This window comes from Euleptes europaea, chromosome 9, assembly GCF_029931775.1.
Source record: "Euleptes europaea isolate rEulEur1 chromosome 9, rEulEur1.hap1, whole genome shotgun sequence".
Taxonomy (NCBI): Eukaryota; Metazoa; Chordata; class Lepidosauria; order Squamata; family Sphaerodactylidae; genus Euleptes; species Euleptes europaea.
The window spans coordinates 29,592,177-29,612,757 of NC_079320.1; positions in this window are offsets into that span (position 1 = coordinate 29,592,177).

Below are 20,581 nucleotides of genomic sequence, written 5' to 3' on the forward strand. Positions count from 1 at the left end.
TTCTTTTTCCCCTTTATAAGGTAAAGGTCCCCTGTGCAAGCACCGGGTCATTCCAGACCCATGGGGTGACGTCACATCCCGGCAGGACAGCAGAAATAACGAGATTGCTGTGGTATAGCTAGGGATAACTGGCATGTTTAAGTCATTTAAGGATGAAGATAGTTTAGTCAATTCAGCCACTCATTTGGTATATGGCCAGGGGATTTGGGAAGTGAATTCCCCTGGTGCTGAGTAGCATTGCTGATTGCCATGGGAAGGGGGAGTATTAGGCTCGGCATCCAGCATGTGTTTGTGGCAGGGAAAGATAAACAAGGCATGACAATTATGTCAGCTGAAATTGGAGACAAGGTGGAGTTTACAAAGGCTGTCAACCATCACAGGAGCCCCATGAGAGGTACAGGAGGGAAGTGCTTTATAATTTTGCAGGTCATCCATTAATAAAACAGTTTTAATCCACATGCTGGAAACTCATATATTCTTTTTCGCCAGGGCCACCCTTTGTATTTTGGCATGATATAGTGGCATTATTTGGCTTTGACTACCACTGGAACTGATCTACTCAAAAGCACATTCAGTTCTTTCGTAGTGGCTACTGCTGGACACTAAGGCACAGTAACAAGTTATTAGCCCAAGGTCAGTTGCTGCATCCATGACCCTTAATTCTTAAGCAGAAAGAAAAGTAATACAGACAGTACCTATCAGCATAAAAAGATTGCTTTCCCTCACCACTGAGTGGTTGCACACAGAATTCTCCGCACAGAATTAAGGCTTACAGAGTGATCCCATATCTACCACACACATTAAACTAAACACTAGGGGTATAATTCGGGGAGATCCCTAGTTTTTAGCGTTCAGTAAATCCAAAACCCGAATAAAACCGTAAAGGCTAATTTCAGGTTTATTTTCGGTTCGGGTATATGGATATGCACAACCCTACTGGCTCTTATAACTATCACCGTTCTTCCTCCCACAATTGTGCAGTCTTACCCCTCTGCTGGCTCAGAGGCTGCCAGCTCCATCTTGTCTTCTAGAACCAGCAAATCTTCTTAGTATTTCTATGGGACCTTTGGAAGTTAGGCCTAAAGATCCCCTACAGTGAATCTCTGGATCATCTAAACAGACAATGTATTATATCCAGCTCGCACACTGAGGATAGGTAAACTCCTTCTCTGTTTACTCCTTTGCTGTTAAAAACTCCCCTTTCCACTTCTTTTTGTGGTTACTGGTAGCCTGTTAGAGGGAGCTTGCTTGCTTGCTATCCAGGTAAAGTTCCCTGAATGTCATATTCTGCTCCTCCTAATTGGCAAGTGTGTCAGCTTCCTAAGCTAGCCAGGCTGTGGAAGCAGAAAGAGGTTTTCCCCTGACACTGAGCTTAATTCCCCCAAATTGGCTGGAGTTCTGGACAAGTGTCCTGGACCCAAGTAGAAGGTCTGTATGTGTCTAAGAATACACATGAAAAGGAGTACGTGGGGTAACAGAAGGGAAGTGACAATGAAAACCGTCACTCATTTTTGGTTTTGGATTTTGCTTTGGACCAGCATGGCTACCTGCAGGTTCTGCCCACTATGAAAGTGGTGTCTGTTTCCAAACAGCAGCCTAAGCAACAATAAAAATTGAAACATTTTTTCCCCACAAGGGACCAGGAATTTTTTACTCTCAGAAGCAGTTCTAGAGTCATGAACGAGCCAGTTCTGATAGAGTGACTTGTCTTGTGCTTTTATGTTAAAGTGAGGTTTTTTAAACCTTTCTTTTTTAAAAGCCCACCAATTCCGGGGGGAGGGCAAGCTGATGCAGTCTCAGGCTGTAGATAATTATTTGACTTACGTGAATCTCAAGGGAGGTCAAAACCGGTTTCTTCTGCAGAATTGTTTGTTGGAAATTTGTGAACGTTGCTTCACACATACAACTGGTGTTCAGTGAGGTGACTAATAGGAAGAGAATAAACCATGATCCAAGAAGAGCTTAACTGATGGCCTCTTATTCACCCCATCTACAAACATTTTATCTACTGTAGAAGTTACAGTAACTAAGAATATAAGACTCTTTAAAAATTCCTACACAATTTAAACTAGGATTTAAACTAGGATTGCCAGTCCTCAGTCAGCAACCCCCAGGAGAAATTGGAAAGTGGGAGTGAGAAAGATTTCATCAGCATTTCCAAATCTTGATGAAAACACATTATAGCTCCTATCTCAAAGGAGAAGCAAAGTGAAATAGTTTAGAGTAAGGCATCAATAAAAATTGGAAACGGGCACATGTCATTATAGTAGACAAGATATCTACAACCTCAACAATACAATAACTTGTAATGTTTGTAAGGGGTATGCTTTTGGCAACAGAAAATTATTCTACCATCCATCCTCTTGGTTTACCTAGCAAGGAAAGGCAGTGGCAGAATCAGAGAAATACTGGTCTCTTAAACATCGTGTAAAAGGTATTTGTAATACCGTATATACTCGCGTATAAGCCGAGTTTTTCAGCCCAAAAAAAGGGCTGAAAAAGCCGGCCTCGGCTTATACGCGGGTCAATACGGTAGGGGAGGGGGGAGGGAGGGAGAGAGGAGGGAGGAGGGAGGGGGGAACTTACCGCCGCCGCCATCGCCGCCTCCGCCGCCATTGTTGCCGTGCCCGCGTGGCTTCCCCCGGCCAGGAGCGCCCTGGAAGGGCCTCCAGAGGCCTCTGGAGGCCCCGGCGCCGCCCCTGCCGGGCGGAGCGAGCCTGCTGCCAGCCGGCGCCGGCCTGGAAGGGCCTCCAGAGGCCTCTGGAGGCCCCGGCGCCGCCCCTGCCGGGCGGAGCGAGCCTGCTGCCGGCCGGCGCCGGCCTGCGCACCTGGATTGAGGTAAGCCTGCGGGGGGGGGAGGGGTTATAAGCCGACCCTCAGCTTATACGCGGGTGCCTAATTTTTCCCCATTTGGGGGGAGAAATTAGGCACCTCGGCTTATACGCGGGTCGGCTTATACACGGGTATATACGGTATTCAGATTACACAATCCGGCTAATTCCAGGTTTAAGGGGTCAGGTGTACTGATTGATTCCCCCCATTTCTGACACCCACAAGCCATTTTGGGAATAGAGTGGCAATCCTTGCTTTCTCATAAACCCAACATGAGCACAACAAGAACCCCAAACCACCTTGGTTGTGGCACTTTTTCTTTCATGCCTAGTTTGTGTGTGTGTTAAGTGCTGTCAGGTTGCTTCCGACTCAGGCGAGCCTATGAATGAAAGTCCTCCAAAATGTCCTATCTTTGACAGCCTTGCTCAGATCTTGCAAATTGAAGGCTGTGGCTTCCTTTATTGAGTCAATCCATCTCTTGTTGGGTCTTCCTCTTTTCCTGCTACCCTCAACTTTTCCTAGTATGACTGTCTTTTCCAGTGACTCTTGTCGTCTCATGACGTGACCAAAATATGATAGCCTCAGTTTAGCCATTTTAGCTTCTAGGGTCAGTTCAGGCTTGATTTGATCTAGAACCCACTGATTTGTTTTTTTGGCAGTCCACGGAATCCGTAACACGGAATACCTAGTTTAGTGTTACAGAAAACTAGCAATGGATAAAATGACAAGCCACATATTTTCTTAAACTTGTGTGTGAAAAGGGGAGGTAGTGATTGGAGAGTTAGACTGGCACTGAACACATGAAGCTGCCATATACCATTTGTGCAGTTTTGTCTATTCCAGTTGTCCCCAGCATAGCACCCATGAACACCATGGCATCTGCTGAGTTGTCTCTTGATTCTGATGTCCATGGCACAGTGCGGATTTGAATCTGGGTCTCCCAGATCCTAGTCCAGCACCCGAAACATTACACCACACTGACTTCTCGTCTTGAAAAATTGTTTCTGTGTTAAGGGTGTCAGAGGGATCTGGATGCTTGTGCAACATCTTACATAGATTAAGTGTTACATAGTTACTGTTTGTCAAATTGTTGGCACTTGTTTGTGTAACTTGTGGTGTATGTATGCCCCCTCACAATTCCACAAGACTATGAATATGTTCTGCTATATTATTTCAAGTTAACACTCAGTTTTAGGCCATAGCATTTCCTGTTACATCCTGAATAAAGCATTGATCTTTGGCAAATGGTTGAACCTTCCCTTTCAGAAGAGGCATTCCTGGCCAATACAAGAGGCCAGATTGGCTACAAGGCAAAAGCTGCTATCCAATGAATAGGCTGGAAGGAGAAGCTTTATTGCTGTTTCTCCCTGATGAGGCAGCTTTTGCTGCCTGTTGTTGACTCACCCTCCCTTGAATATCAAGGAGCTGAGATACAGGAAAGTGAGATATTTGCCTTTAAGGAATGGTTTAAAAAATCCCTCAGTATGAATACTCATATAAGCCAAGGTACCTTGTGGTGAATTTTTTTAATGACAGTTCTAAAACACACCCAATTAAGCTACAATGCTACTTTATGCAATTCTTAGCAGGAAAAAAAATCCTGGCATCAGCATACTACAGTGCCAACAAAATACCGACAACGTCAATAGGATTTGTTTAATTCTGAATGTGTTTTGGCTTTGCTTGTCTATCTGCTAACCCTCTGGCAAAAATTCAAGGCTGTAAAAAAAAATATATGAAAAAGATGCAACTTGTTTTCCTAGACTGCTTTATTACTGTGGTTGTTGTTATTTTCTGAAACAGCTTTGGGCAACTCTTATACTGCTCGAAATCGCTGCTGTGCTTCACAGGAATAAAACCAACTCTTGCCCTTCAGTCTTTCTGTTTTCCTCTTCAACACAAGCAAGAGTTCAAATCCTTTATCAGAATTTCAAATATTTCTTGGATGGATGATTTCAACAAATGCCCGGCTTGCCAGGTTAAAAAGAGCTTGGTGCAGAATTCTGATGTTTTAATCATTCAGCTCAACATACATCCCCACGCAGGGACATAAAAGAAGAGGCTCGCAGGAACAACCAATGTGCCCTACTATACAGTTGCAGCTAATAGAACATTGGAAAAGTATTAAATATTTCTGTACAGGGATACTGTTTCACAAATGTATCTTTGCAAATAAATGGAAAAGGTTAAGAATGTTGTTTGAGCTAGTTAGGCCATTAAATACACACTAAGGCTCAAATGTTTGGACCAGAACTTAAAGAAACAGGAAAGAAATAACCCTGTTACTTTGACTCATCACCAACTGCCTGTGTGAATGTGAGTGAATGTTGGCCAAGGCATTTGAAACACCAACTTCCAACCTCCATCCCATGTCTGGATGATCAGATTGCCGACAGCAGTGGGGCCTCAGGGAGACAAAATTCTGGGGCCAAGCAGTAGTGGAAGAAAAAAATTAAAAATGGATGTTGGGCCAATACCATGACATTGCACTTCCCTAGGAATTGCTGAAAACTCTATGGTTTTAACCCAGAGTTTCTGTCTAGTCACCCTCATGTCCCCATCACCCAGGTCCACCATTGGTTGCTGGGCCAGGCCTGGCAAATCTAGTTGCCCTTCAAATAGCAACATCATATATGATAGTTAATAAAAATATAGGCATAGAAAATATGTATGTAATAATTAAAGAAATGTCTAGCTTGAACTATACTCCTTTTTTCCAGATTGCATGGGTAGAGCAGACATAAATGATGAAGAAGAAGAGTTGGTTTTTATATGCCAACTTTCTCTACCACTTAAGGAAGAATCAAACTGGCTTACAATCACCTTCCCTTTCCCTCCCCACAACAGACACCCTGTGAGATAGGTGAGGCTGAGAGAGTGTGATTAGCCCAAGGTCATCCAGCTGGCTTTGTGTGTAGGAGTAGGGAAACAAATCCAGCTCACGAGATTAGCCTCCCCCGCTCACATTGAGGAGTGTGGAATCAAACCCGGTTCTCCAGATCAGAGTCCGCCACTCCAAACCACCGCTCTTAACCACTACACCACGTTTGCTCTCCGTGCAAATACATGCAAATGCTCTGCAGAGAAGGGCTTATGAATATGCAAGTCAAGAGGAGGATGGGGGGGGGGGATATGGTTGCCAGATCCAGGTTGGGAAACTCCTAGTGATTTGGGAATGAAGCCAGAGAGGACAGGAACCTCACTGGGATATAACGCCATGGAGTCCACCCTCCAAAGCATCCATTTGGTCTAAGCATACTGATCTCTGTAGTCTGGCGATGAGCTGTAATTCTGTGGGATCCCCAGGTACCACATGGAGGCTGGCACCCTTATCTGTGCAGCATGTAATTTATACAGAGCTTCAGTCTCTGCTTCTCAGAGTACTACTGGCTCTTGCTGCTGCAGCCCCCATTCATCCATGCCCTAACTGGAACCACAACTCACTTGGGTGCCTCCTTGGAACATGTTTTAAATCCACCATTTAAACCTGAAACATGTAAAACAACAACATATTTGGGGAATGGAGAAATATTACATGTCAGTAAGTTGAGGGTCTTGACACATAATATTCTTTAATGATGCCTTTCCATGGCTTGGACAGTGAAAAGTTTAGATTTCAAATGATTAATCATAGAATCATAGAGTTGGAAGGAACCACCAGGGTCATCTAGTCCAACCCCCTGCACAATGCAGGAAGTGAGCAATGTTGCAAACCTAAATATATCATTTCCAGGTACAAGGTGCAACCAAACCATTAAGGATTTGCATGTAGTAGCCCATGCATAAATGTGCACTCTATCATTCATCCACCATTGCTGGGTGGTGGCTGAGGATGGGGAAACTCCTGGGCACAGGATGGTCATCATGTGTGTGTGTGGATATGGAGATGTAGATATAATGTGTCCACAAAGAGGGCTTCAGAATCCACCCATCTCAGTAATATCCTCAGTTTGTGCTGTAGTAGATTGCTCTGGCATCTATTCAGTGGCTCTCTGCAGACACCACATTGAGTGTGTTTTCCTTCCTCTTCTCATGGACCATCTCGCAGTTTTAGCTGGTATATGCACCATTCTGCATCTTGCTTCCTCTCCATCTTCTTTTCATCTAGGGAGTCTAGGTGTTGCAGCATGCACACCATGGCAAAACACAAGCTTTGTGTCAGCTCCACTTTAGGGGCCACTGAAGCCTGCATGCCAGAATAAACATCCCATACTTCAGTGGAATGGTCTGTTTCGTTAATACACTTTCATCTCACCCTGCCTCAAAGGAGCAGTGCATATCATTCTTCTCTCCCTTTTATCCTCTCAGGCTAAGCTGAGAGAGCCTGAGGGTCCAATTCATCCATCAAGCTGCATGGCAGAGTGTGGATTTGAACTTGGGTCTCCCAGATCCTGGTCTTAGACATTATGAAGAGCAGACTGGCTCCTTTTCTTGGTAATCATGTAGACTCAATTCCATAAGAAAACTGTGCCCATATGGGGACAGAAATCCGTTCTGAGATCCCGCCAGTACTTGTCTTCTTTTATGCGTCCAAAGCAATCTAGCTGCTTTCGTTGATTTCTCATTTTCTGTTATTTTGTATACAAGCGTATGATAAATCAATCACATCAGCTTGCAAAGGAATGGAGATGTTTCTGCGTAATGCTTGCATGGTTCATAAAACCGTTTGTGTCATTAAGGTGAATAAACAGGAACAGCAGGAACATCGGTTGCAACAAACCAAACGTCATCCTTGAAACATGGAAATGAGGGGATTGGAATGCTGTGACAAACGGTAACTTATGCTTATTTTCGAACAGAGAAAACAAATGGTGACAATTGAGATAGAGTTCAGTGGTGAGGAGAAAGATACAAAAAACCTGGGAAAGCTTTGCATCTCTTTGGCACTCTGATTGCATTCAGCAAGGTGATCTGCATGCCGCAGCCTCTTTCTGCATACAAAACACTCTTGGTAGATCAGAGCAATTGTTCCTTTATTTTTTACTGAGACATCTTTTTCACCACATGTGGGAATCAGTAGATTTATCTCGTTACAGTCCTTTATTGTTCTGGAATTTTGCTATGTGCTACATATCCCTTCTTAATTCCAGTTTATGTGTGCAACGTGTCGTCATGTCGCAACTGGCTTATGGCAAGCTTGTAGGGGTTTTAGGCAAGAGACTAACAGAGTTGGTTTGCCATTGCCTAGCATTCCTTGCTGGTCTCCCATTCAATTACTAACCAGGCAGACCCTGCTTAACTTCTGAGATCTGGTGAGATCAGCCTAGCCCGGGCCATCCAGGTCAGGGCTGATTCCAGTTTAACAAGGAAAAACTCTAAAACTAAGTTCCAGACTTGAAAAAAGACCCCATTTGCCCTAAGTGTTCCATCTGTTTCTACCTTTTCTCTTTATTTACTACTGCGTGCATACACATTGGTTTAAAAAACAACAACTGTAAAACAGAAATCTAGAAGTGATTGTAGGTGTGATTTCTTCAAGAATGTTTTTGTGTAGTGTTTTACTGTGCACAAATGTGTTCTTGTGTGCACACAAAAAGAGGTTTAATGCCAACCTATATACAATCCTATAAATGTGAATAAAATACTACAAAAGAGCAGAGAGTGTGGGTGCATCTGTAATGTAGACAGCAAAGTTACATAAATAAATAAAAAGAAGGGAAAGCTGATGCAAAATGCATGCCCAGAGTTACGTTCAAAATTATGAAATAAAAACATGGACTAATGGAAGATTTCTAATATGTGAATTCCCCTTTGAAAATAAATGAGGCAGTATAGAGCTCCAAAACCCGGAGGAGAAATTCAGAGAAAGAGAATTTCAGAGCATGGATATTTCCCTTGCCAAAGCTTTAAAGATAGATAGATAGATAGATAGATAGATAGATAGATAGATAGATAGATAGATAGATAGATAGATAGATAGATAGATAGATGTGTGTGTGTTGTTATTGAGAGCCTTTTCATTTTTTTCCCTTTATTTAATTTGTTGCAATTCATTTTATGGCATTTACTTAAACTGACACAAAAACAGGCATCAGTTTTAAAAGTAGTGAACACATGAACGCATGAAGCTGCCTTATACTGAATCAGACCCTTGGTCCATCAAAGACAGCATTGTCTACTCAGACCGGCAGCGGCTCTCCAGGGTCTCAGGCAGAGGTCTTTCATATCACCTACTTGCCTAGTCCCTTTAACTGGAGATGTCGGTGATGGAACCTGGAACCTTCTGCATGCCAAGCAGATGCTCTACCACTGAGCCACAGCCCCTACCCAAATACTTCTATCAAACCCCATTAGCGTGGGAAAGGGGAGATGATTTCTCTCTGTCTCATCCCAGGCAGGAAGAACCCAGGTCAGAAACTGAATTTTCAAATCAGAACAGTGTAGCCATGAAATCAGCAGCATCGTTATCAGCAAGAATTCAGGCTCAAACCATCAGATTTATGTAACACTGCAGCCAAACCAAATAACTATCTTTCCCTCTCAGTTCTATCATAGACTAGCATTTGGTGATGCAAATACAAGCCACGAACAAATGTAAAAAAATAAATATAAAAATTTAGACATGGGATTAGATCCCACTGAACTGTTACACAAATGGTCGTGTCTCCTTCTGACACAAAGTATTTTCCCTAAAGCAAGGGGCTCCTCTACTACCAGGGAAAAGTGCCACAGTTAGCAAAATAGATCCATGGCAACCATCTTATTTAGCCTTGAGTGCATAATGCTTCTTCTTTTTTAAAAAGAGTATGCTGCATAACAATCCATCAGTAAGAAATATAAATTTTGAATTATCCAGAAATATTGAAAAGAGAGGGTAAGAACTATAATACAATACATGATTTTTAAAAATGGAAACTTGTTACATTATCAAAGGATTTGGGTGTGTGTGTGTCCCTATTCTATCCTATAGATAAACCTGTGGGAATCACATTTTAAAATAGCAAGCGTTCAGTTTTCATTACCTCTTCCTTCATTATTGTGCCTGAAGGTGCTATAAATAACACATGGCCAATTTATGAATATGGCATGCTCAAGCAAATGTGTATTTTAATCAGAGTACCTTCTGACATTTGGTAATTGGTTTACAGATTTGTGATATAATTTCATGATTATTAACGTTGCCAGAGGGGGAAACGGAACCAAATTCAACAGTGAGCTACAGCTATGAAACCCAGCTGAAACCAGCAGAATTCCAAAAGTATAACTCATGCCAGGCATTTACCTAACCACTGGATGTCTATTTTCTGTATTGGTATCAGTAGCACAACTAGCAAAGAGTTTTCACTGAGCAAAAGCATTTCCGTGTCTCTCTGTGTGTGATGTATTTGTTTACATGCCAAATACCCATTTCTCGTTTTAATTTTATGAACTATACATTTCACTTTAATAAATGCCCTTCTTCGTCTAAGTAAAAAAAAAATTAACACTCCCACTCTTATAATGAAGTTATTGTAAGCCAAAGAACAGGGTTTTTCTGTTTGCTTGCTTGCTTGCTTGCTTGTTTGTTTGAGGGAAGATTTCACCAATTTTGGGAGGCTTTGACCTTAATTTGTTGAAAGTTCAAATTAGGGTTGCCAACCTCCAGGTAATAGCTGTAGATCTCCTGCTATTACAACTGATCTCCAGCCAATAGAGATAAGTTCCCCTGGAGAAAATGGCCGCTTTGGCAATTGGATTCTATGGCATTGAAGTCTCTCCCCTCCCCAAACCCCGCCCTCCTCAGGCTCCGCCTTAAAAACACATATCTGGTGTAATTCTGGAAGAAAGCTTATTGTGCATACATACCAAAGATTACATAGGTATAAAGGACCATGACGTTGTTTACTAACAAGATTTGCATCTGGTGTATTATGAACTTAACTCAAACACTGAATTCTACCATCTCTGTGCAGGTACCTATGCAAACATAGGTTAGATGGCTGTAGCTTATCTGGGTAGCCAACCTACTTCTGGCTATTTCCATTTAACTTCAAAACCTGGGTCAATCAGTCACCTATATTGATCTTTGCTCCTAACAGCTGACACGCTGAAAGAGGCCTGCATATTTGCCATTCCCTTAAGGGCTTTATACAAGAGACCCACCCCAACACACTTGTCCTGCAGGCTAAGAGGCTGACACAGAATTCTAATTGTTTCTATAGGGCAGTATTTTTTTGGCCTCACTAGCAGGGTGCAGGTCCCCCTCTTTCCTCCAACACAAATGAAAGGTATGTGAAGAATTCTACATCTGTTGATGCCTAAGTATGGATGGAAAAATGAAGAATGAGACATTAGAGAGAAGAAAGCTGAGAACTGAAGATAATGATGAAGTGTAGATATAAAGTTGTCAACTCAGAACTGCCACTAAGGTCAAATTTCACTGTTTCCCCCCATCAAAGTGCTGAGGTGACAGGAAAATTAGCTTCACTTGGTGGAATTTTCAATGTTATGAATCACCTAAAAGTATGGAAGCATCATTGGGTTGTTCAGCTGAAGGAAAATAATTAAATCTCTGGCGCAATAACTAAAACCAGTGAGGCTTTCTTCCAACTAAACTTGCTTAAATTGTGCAGTTAGTTTGAAATGTTGGTATGTGTTTGCTTAGAAAGATTGTAATATGGAAGCCAGGTCTCTTCTCATCCTCACAATCTATTTTACCCTTTCTTTGTCCATTGAGTCACAGTGGTTACCTAGTGCCTAGTGCCTTTATCTCCTCCTTACATGGATAGTGAAGGAGAATAATGTCTCAAATAATTTATGCATTCAATTCTGTATTGTCACTGGGGGATAAAAACTATTATCTGCTTCATCCTCATGTAAGGGTAAAGAAATAGATTCTAAGAACTATATTACTATGATAGGGATGGCCTTTAATCATGAAGTGACTTGCTTTCCCTATCTTTGTTCTCAAAGCTGGGAAGTTGTTCTCTTTTAGTGTAATCATTGCCACCTGATCTCACTGTCAGTTTGATTTGGCAGTACTTCAGTATCACCATGACAGACCATGAAAAAGTTGCAGGTGGTAATATTTCTAGTAGGCCTTAGTCCTATTATTTATGGATTACATGCACCTGTGATATCTTTCACACTAAAGCCCATCTGTGCTAGAGTAGCAAAGCTGTTGCTACTATCACACATGCTTGTAGCAGATCCTTTGGGTTGTGGCTGCTTCAGAGATGTAATGTTCCAATGGCCTACCTTTTTGTGGCACTGATTCATATTGTGCTTAGTCTTTTATGGAGAACTGTTTTCATATTTAACATCCTTCTTTTGGCAGAATTTAGTAGCCTAAGATGGCTGACAGAATTGTTTGCTTTTCAACTTGTTTTCTATTTCTATGAGGTTCTGCCCCTCCCCAGTACTATTTCATTTATGGCAACTGTTGATACAAAAGCAAACACAGATGAGGTAGGGTTGCCAACCTCCAGGTACTAGCTGGAGATTTCTTGCTATTACAACTGATCTCCAGCCAATAGAGATGAGTTCACCTGGAGAAAATGTCCACTTGGGCAATTGGACTCTATGGCACTGAAGTCCCAAACCCTGCCCTCATCAGGTTCCTCCCCAAAAACCTCCCGCCAGTTGTGAAGAGGGACCTAGCAACCCTTGTTCAAATATTTATTGTGTATTTCTATTCTGCCCCTTCTATCAGAGGAGTCTGGTGTAGCACACAAAGGAGATTTCCAGCCTAAGTTTTGTTTTTAAATCACATCACACTCAAAATGTCTAATCCACATTCATTTCACTCTCAAAATGTCTAATCCACATTCATTTCACTCTCAAAATGTCTAATCCACATTCTTTTAACTCTTTTCAAAGTTCCATTATTTAACCATCATCGTATAGCATCCTGCATTACTGAACTTGATTTTGTCATATCTGGTGTAATTCTGGAAGAAAGCTTATTATGCGTACATACTAAAGATTACATAGGTATAAAGGGCCATGATGACATTGTTTACTAACAAGATCTGCATCTGGTATATTATGAACTTAACTCAAACTCTGAATTCTACTATCTCTGTGCAGGTACCTATGCAAACATAGGTTAGGTGGCGGTAGCTTATCTGTGTAGCCAACCTACTTCTGGCCATTTCCATTTAACTTCAAAAATTTTTGTGCAAGTCTCATGATTAATTGTTGTCAATGTCATTCATGAGTATATGATTTTACATTGTATTTACATTGTACATTTTAATGGTAATATCACATGTATTATATGCTATACAATAACATCTGTACAGGCTAAGGTGTATTATATCTACCTTGCGGGGTGAAATTTGTCAGCCTTCGGGCGTTTGGCTGCTGTGTGCTTGGGACACTCATTGATCACACTGTGACTCTGTTGCTCTTGCATTGCGTCGTACCACAGCCTTAACATCGCTTCTCCAATTATTGGGAACTGTAAATATCTTGGTCTCTTTCGCTTTAATGTTTCAAAAGGACTTTGGAATGCCTCTGTGCATATGTTCCTATATGATGTAAATATCTATGTAAATAATAGTAATAACAATAAGATTAATAAGAAGCATCCATTGTGATATATTACAGTTTATTGTCATTTATTGTGAGCCTTGGCTGTTCATTTCCTGCACTTTGTGATACAGCACGAGTGGTTTATTTAATTTGCTTGAACCTCCAGGTACTAGCTGGAGATCTCCTGCTATTACAACTGATCTCCAGCTGATAGAGAACAGTTCCCCTGAAGAAAATGTCTGCTTTGGCAATTGGTCTCTATGGCACTGAAGTCCCCCCTCCTCTTCAGGCTCCACCCCAAAAATATTCCACCAGTAGTGAAGAGGGACCTGACAACCCTAGGCCCAGGCTAGCCTGATCTTGTCAAATCTCAGAAGCTAAACAGGGTCTGCCCTGGTTTGTACTTGGATGAGAGACCAGGGAGGAATACCAGAGTGGCTATGCAGAGGAAGGCAATGGCAAATCACCTCTGTTAGTCTCTTGAAAACCCTACTGGGTTGCCATAAGTTGGCTGCAACTTGACAACAATTTACACACACACAATTTTCACAATACACTCATTTTTAATGTTACAGCCTCTAGCACCTCTGTACTTTTTTGTTTGTCTTCCACAAAGACAAACAATGCACTGCACCAAAGTCTTTATCCTTTCCCAGTTTGCTTGGAAAACAATGAAGGTACAGGCTCAATAAGAGGGCATGGGCTCTTCCACCGAAACTAATTTGAAATAATAACAAAACCGAGTCATGAAAATGAAACAATGACAAAAGAAACAATAACAAAACAAAATATAACCACCCCAATGACAAATCAGTCCCTTTTGGAATTGATAGCAAACATGAAAGAAATGAAACAGACTCCCATGCGCAAGTCTAATAGGATTTTTAATATTAGGTTAACGTTCAATTGTGCCACCCTGCCCTGCATCCTGAGGAGGTACTTTCTTGTGAGCACCGCCTCGTTCCAGTCCTTATAGCCAGGCTATTCTGTAGCAGTTATTGAAAGAGTTTCCCAGATTTGACTGTGTGTCAAATATGACCATAAATAAGACCTTTTGAAATAAAATATCGGGAGTAACTCCAGTCCACTTGGAAGCTGAAGCAAGATGGGCAGCCAAAGCAGTTGTACAACTTTCTGCAGACTCTTCAGAATAATTGAAATATTTGACAGAAAAGAATAGGTGAGGGCAATGATGATTGATCCATGTCTTTAAGAAAAAGATTGAATCCATATTTCCACCAGGGGGGTTCAGACAGTGATATATTCATCACAAGAAAACCCCACAGCTACTTGGCCTTTGCAGCACTAAAAATGCTGCTTGCTTCTCAAATTTACTGCGATCATGCAAGATTCATACTCTCACTCTTCATTTATTGGAAACAAATCTCTCACAACTGAGTAAAGATATAAATATACATTTAAAGTCTGGCTCCAAGTTATACTAGGAAGTAGAAGCATGTTTTTACTACACACACACACAAAACAACAACAACCACATTATGAAGCACAAAGCAGAGATAGGTAAGATAAACCAAAGCATTAGACTTACATAGGTACAATGTGGTAGGGTTGCCAGCTCTGGGTTGGGAAATACCTGGAGATTTGAGGGGTGGAGTCTGAGGAGGGCAGGGTTTGAGGAGGAGAGGGGTATAATGCCATAGAGTTCACTTTCCAAAGCAGCCATTTTATCCAGGTGAACTGATCTCTGTCGCCTGGAGATCAGTTGCAATAGCAGGAGATCTCCAGCCACCAGCTGTAGTGGTCAATTGTGTCCTGTGTTTCATTGAACATGATATGGACATCCATTGCTAAAGATAAGCATAGCACTGCTTTTAAATGAAAAAATGAATTAGCCCTCCCCCTTTCAGGATAGCTCTTCCCAGGTGCTTGCTAGTTAATCCCAACTCATACTATGGCAAATCACACAATTCCTGGCTAAACTGTGGCTTAACCAGTCAAAAGACCAGGCATAGGTAGAGAATTCCACCGCTCCCTAGGACACTGTGGGACACATGAATAAGGGTCCCTTTCCCAGCCAGTTTGAAGGAGACCTCAAAAATTCCTGCCCAGCCCCTTAAAAAGTGACTAGTTAGTCCCCCATTATTCAGAGGAAGATAGTGGACCAACTCACAGCAAAAGCCTGCTGCAAAGACAGGATGGTGAACAGCAGCTCTTCCAGAATGCTTCCAGTTGGCTGCTCCCCACAAGGCAGCTCATCAAGAGCCAATAGTTCTCTCATGCCTTATGTAAAACTGGGACTGGCACAAAGCTGGACTCCAGCCATATAGGTTGGGAACTAAATTCTTTGTTCTCATGCAGGTTTATTTATTAGAAGCTGTTGAGATCGGCTATAAGAGCTTTAATTTGGATCGCACTGATTCACAGTATGGTGGGAGCACTTCATCTCTTCCTTGACAATCTAATGAAAGGAATAAGCCATCGTCAGCTTATCCATGTTTTTGGACCTTTGTGCATGCTCCTATCACCTTTGCTACACACATAGTCCCACTGCAATCAATTTAGGATTGGTAGGCTTAGTAAGTGCATGACCTTGGTTCCACTGAGAATCTGTATGCTCTTAGCGGGTAGGTTGGGAGGATCTTTATATAGGTTCAGAGTTTGAAAGGATTCATCGGTTCATTGGTGTGTCCTTGCTTCTTGTGCTGTTGTGGTGCACAGCAGGATGTAATATAATTTATTGCAGTCCTTGACCAATATTACAAAGTTAAAACATTGGTTCACAGCATATTCCAAATTTGCCTGCGTTTGTGTCCTATTCAAAGCCAAAAGAAAGGGTATTGAAGATGTGTGATTATAGAGGTATAAACATGTTCTGCCACTGATTTTCACAGTGTTGTCTGCATTGGAAGCGGAGTTGTACTTGCACTTTAAAAGTTTAAGAGCCTGGGATTATCTTGAACCCTTCTTTGCTCCTGGGAACGCTTGCAGTGAAAGTGGCCAGGAACATGTTCTGACTGCTACTGGAACCACCTACTTACCCACGCTTCCACGGTTTTCAGGATAGACTACTGGAATGCATTTTACATACAGCTGTCCTTGAAAATAATGAAGAATCTATATTTGATGCAGAACACTGATACTTGTCTCCTAACTCTTGCAGTGGTCACGGACAGGGAAAACTGGCTTAATATTCCACAGCAACGCTGCTAGCTGTCTAAGGGCTATTTCATTCATTCATTCATTCATTCATTCATTTATTGTCCACTTGTTCAGTTCTCCTCATCTCACTGCTAGTTTTGTAAACTCATTTGCACCTTATGCCCAAGCTGTACATTTTTTAATACAATATATACAGACAATAGGCACCATTTGTATGTATAATGTAGGCATAATGCTAATTTGATGTGCAATGTTAGAAATGAATACATTTTACCGGTGGTGGTGGGGGGACTGGGTACAGAAAAACAAATCATGGCACAAAAATAACAAAATTAGTTAATACAAGTGGAAGCTCACCTAAGCAGAAGCAAAATCAAATTTTCTGGTCTAAACGACAGAGATGAGAAATTCAGAATCATACCAACAGTGAGTTTCCAGGTCCAGTCCAATGCCCTTGTGATTACCACAATCTGGGAATGACATATATTGGAGACTACTTCTCATTCTCTAAACCTTACCAGAGTAAAAAAAATTCCCACAATGGTTAAAATTCTCTGAGGCAGCTCTGCTTTACTTACCCTCATCGCATGGGGTAACATTGTCAACAAAATGAGTGGGGGTTGGACCTTTTACCAGCCCGTTCCTGAGGGGGAGGGCTGTGCTGCTGGTGACTGGAGGAAGTGCAGCTGTGCTGCCTACAAAGGAGGTTTCGGCCCTCTCCCACTGAAGCTGAAACGAGGCCCTTACCTGGAAAACCCGTGCAACCTCAAAAGGCGGCGGATCTCCAGGTAAGGGTGAAGGGGGCATTCCCGGGCCAAAAGGGCTTAGGAGGCTGCCTAAAGGTGGCTCCTCCCCTGGCCCGGTGTGGGAACGCCCCAGGAACATCCCAGGGACACCCCTGGAGCATGGCACACAGAAGTGTGCCGTCCGGACACTGGTGCGAGGCTTCCCAGTATCCCTGGGCAGTGCTGCTATGGCAGCTTTGGGAGGATGGCATACACACACACCCCTGGCGTCAATGCCACCCTGGGCAGCATAAGTGGCACTGGCACAGGGCCCCCGAACACCAGCACAGCCCCTTCTTGGCCTCCTAAGGACATCTGCCCTTTCGGCTCAGGAATGGACTATAAAGCAATTCATTTGAGGTTCTGAAAGAACTTCTCTGTTGAGATCAGGAATAGTTATTGTCCTTATGTGGAAGATGATCTGAAGAAGAGGCTGTACTATTTTCTTTACAATTTAATTGTTTATTCTTAATGGGTACTCATGGCTTAAAATTGTTTTATTATATTTTTACACAAACTACATCAAGCTTAGGAAAGGCAGTGTACAAATATTACAGTCAATGAAAGAAATAATACATTCAATTTATCAGATTTCAAACCTGCTGTGTATACAACCGTTACTTTCACCGAGCCATAAAAATGAATTATGACTATCATATGTAATGAGGTGTTATCATTTTGTATAGAACTGGTAGAACTACAGAAAATCCTGATGTGTTTTAATCTTAATGGGCCCTAAGAATACATCACAGAGGTTTTTTGGGATAGAAATCATGGAATGTGTATTTCATTAATGCATCACTTTCACTTCACTCTATGATCATATTTCATTCAATGAAATGTATGACATTAAAACCAGAATGATGTGCAAATGCAACCTTAACTGAGCAATCCTGAAGGGGGGGTGCTTCTCAGGAGCTGGCATGACCCCTACGCCGGCGTTAAGTACCACTTGTGCTGTCTAAGTGGACACGGAGAGTTCCACAGGCTTCTTTTTAAATTCTATTTTCGGCTTGCTACGCTCAGCAGCAAGCTGCTTTGGAGGCAGTGCAGCGGCACCGTCCCTGGGCGCAGCTTAACCACCATCCCCACCCACTTAGGATTGGGCTGCCTCTATGTTTCTACAGCAATGTCATGTTTGAATGATCAGTTTCAGCCAACTAAGTTGGGCTGGATACCACAGATCTAACCTACTTCTTTAGCAAAAGGTGCCTGATACAAGGCTGCTGACTATGAAATCTAAAACAAGGCAGCTGATAATAATAGGTAAAACTAATTCAGCATACAACAGTTTAAACAGATAAAAACAACCCTTCAGAACAAGTAAATACCCCATAAAATACTAACCACAGGTGCTCATAGGCAATTCTGACTTTCATAATTTTCTATAATTAGGGGAGTGGGTCCTTTCCTGACATAATGAGGATGGCATTCCACAATGTAGAGGTTACAGCTGAAAAGGTCTGAGATCGAGCTGTGACAACTATACATACCCTGCAAGAGAGGACAGAAAGGAGGAACTGATAAGAGAACTAAAGCTCTTCCTTGGGTTTGTATTGGGAGACACGTAGGTCCAAGATAAGCATTTTCTAAGGTAAGAAGCAACACCTTGAACTGACCTTGTAAACAAGTAGGAAGACAATGAAATTGTCTTAAAATAGCATTAATGTGTGCATAATGGCCTCCTCTGCATAACAACTGGACAGATGAATTTTGTTCCAATTTAATCTTCCCACACAGCTTTCATGGACAGCCTAGGTACAGTGTGTTACAATAGTCTAGCCTCAGAATAATAGTAACTGGTTTTTGTTAAGCTACGTACACAAATTCTTACTTTCCCATCATATGCTTTCTATTCATTCTAGCTTGGAAAGCTGGAAACATTCTTAATAGAGCTGGTTCTTCTAGATGTGGAGCTACAAGTAGTCAGAGCCCAACTGAGGGAACATTTAGGGAACTGATAGCTCTCTCCTTTCTAGTAGCCAGAGGAGGTTCCCTGATCCTGAAAAGAGTGTTGTGTTCTCTTCCTGATTGAAAGTGAAGTGTGGGAGGTCTCAAGCTCCAAGCAAAAGCCCACCACCTTCTTGGCTCCAAGGATGCCAGGTGGGGTTACCAACCTCCAGGTGGTGGCAGAAAATCTCCTGCTATTACAACTGATCGCCAGATAAGTTCACCTGGAGAAAATGGCTGCTTTGGCCATTAGATTCTATGGCATTGAACTCCCTCCCCTCCCCAAACCCCGCCCTCCTCAGTCTCCGCCCCAAAAACCTCCTGCTGGTTGTGAAGAGGGGCCTGGCAACCCTAATCCCAAGAGAGACTATGAAAGTGATAAAAGCATACAAGTTTTCACTCAGGGGGTTCCTGATCTGCCTGTTCTACTAGATCTGGAATGGGAACCTGCTGGTCTAGAGAGGGTCTACCCTTGGTGAGCAGGAGGTACATGGAACCTTAAGTGTAATAGAGACCAAAGGAGGCTACTCATTGCTTGAAGAATCTTCCTTCCATGTTGATGCTATACCTGCCAACTTGAAATTCCAGTATAGTTTCTCAGATATAAATTGTGTTGTCTCTTATATGTAGTGATCCCAATCTTTATGCCATTGCACAAAACAATGCATAAAGTGTGCAGTGAATGGGATGTCGATTATTGAAATGCACATTTACATCCTGTTGTAGCATAAGAATCCATGCATAGGACTTGCCTCCAAATAAATTGGATTAGGTCAAGCATTGTTACCCTTGTATAATTTCTGCATATGACCGCACACAGTCAAATCCAGCACTAGTTTTAAATGGAAATACTGGTTGAAAGTTGTCTACAGACTCCTCAAAACTAACAGGTGTACAAGATGAAATCTTTCAAGCCACAGATGGAAGAAAAGTGAACTATTGATATAAAGTGTAAAGTTATTGAGGTGAAGAGGTATCCATTTCATACTGAAAAATAACATGCATAGATGTGTGTTGCATTTAATTTTAAATGTTAATTATGAAGGCAATGTTGAAATGCATCCAGCTTTACATTATTTGATATTTTACTTATTGTAGTTTGCATTATAAACAATGTCATTTTGATAATATATTTGATTTAAGTTTTCTTTTGCTACACAGATTGTCTTGTTTTGGAGAACATATTTTGAGATTTCTTCCTTGCTAGATCAGAACAAGTGCTCTTTCCAGCACATTCTTTTCCGCCAGGTGACTGTCCATGAGTAAGAGCATGTTATATCAGAAACATCATGTTTTTCTGAATGTGCTGTGAAGTGGCACCACAACAACAGTAGCAATATAAATCTATCACCCGACGATGACAGCAAAAGAACAGAAACAATTGATTTTTTATTAACAGCTTTATAGTCAGGAATAAATCTCACTCCTGTGAAAAAAAT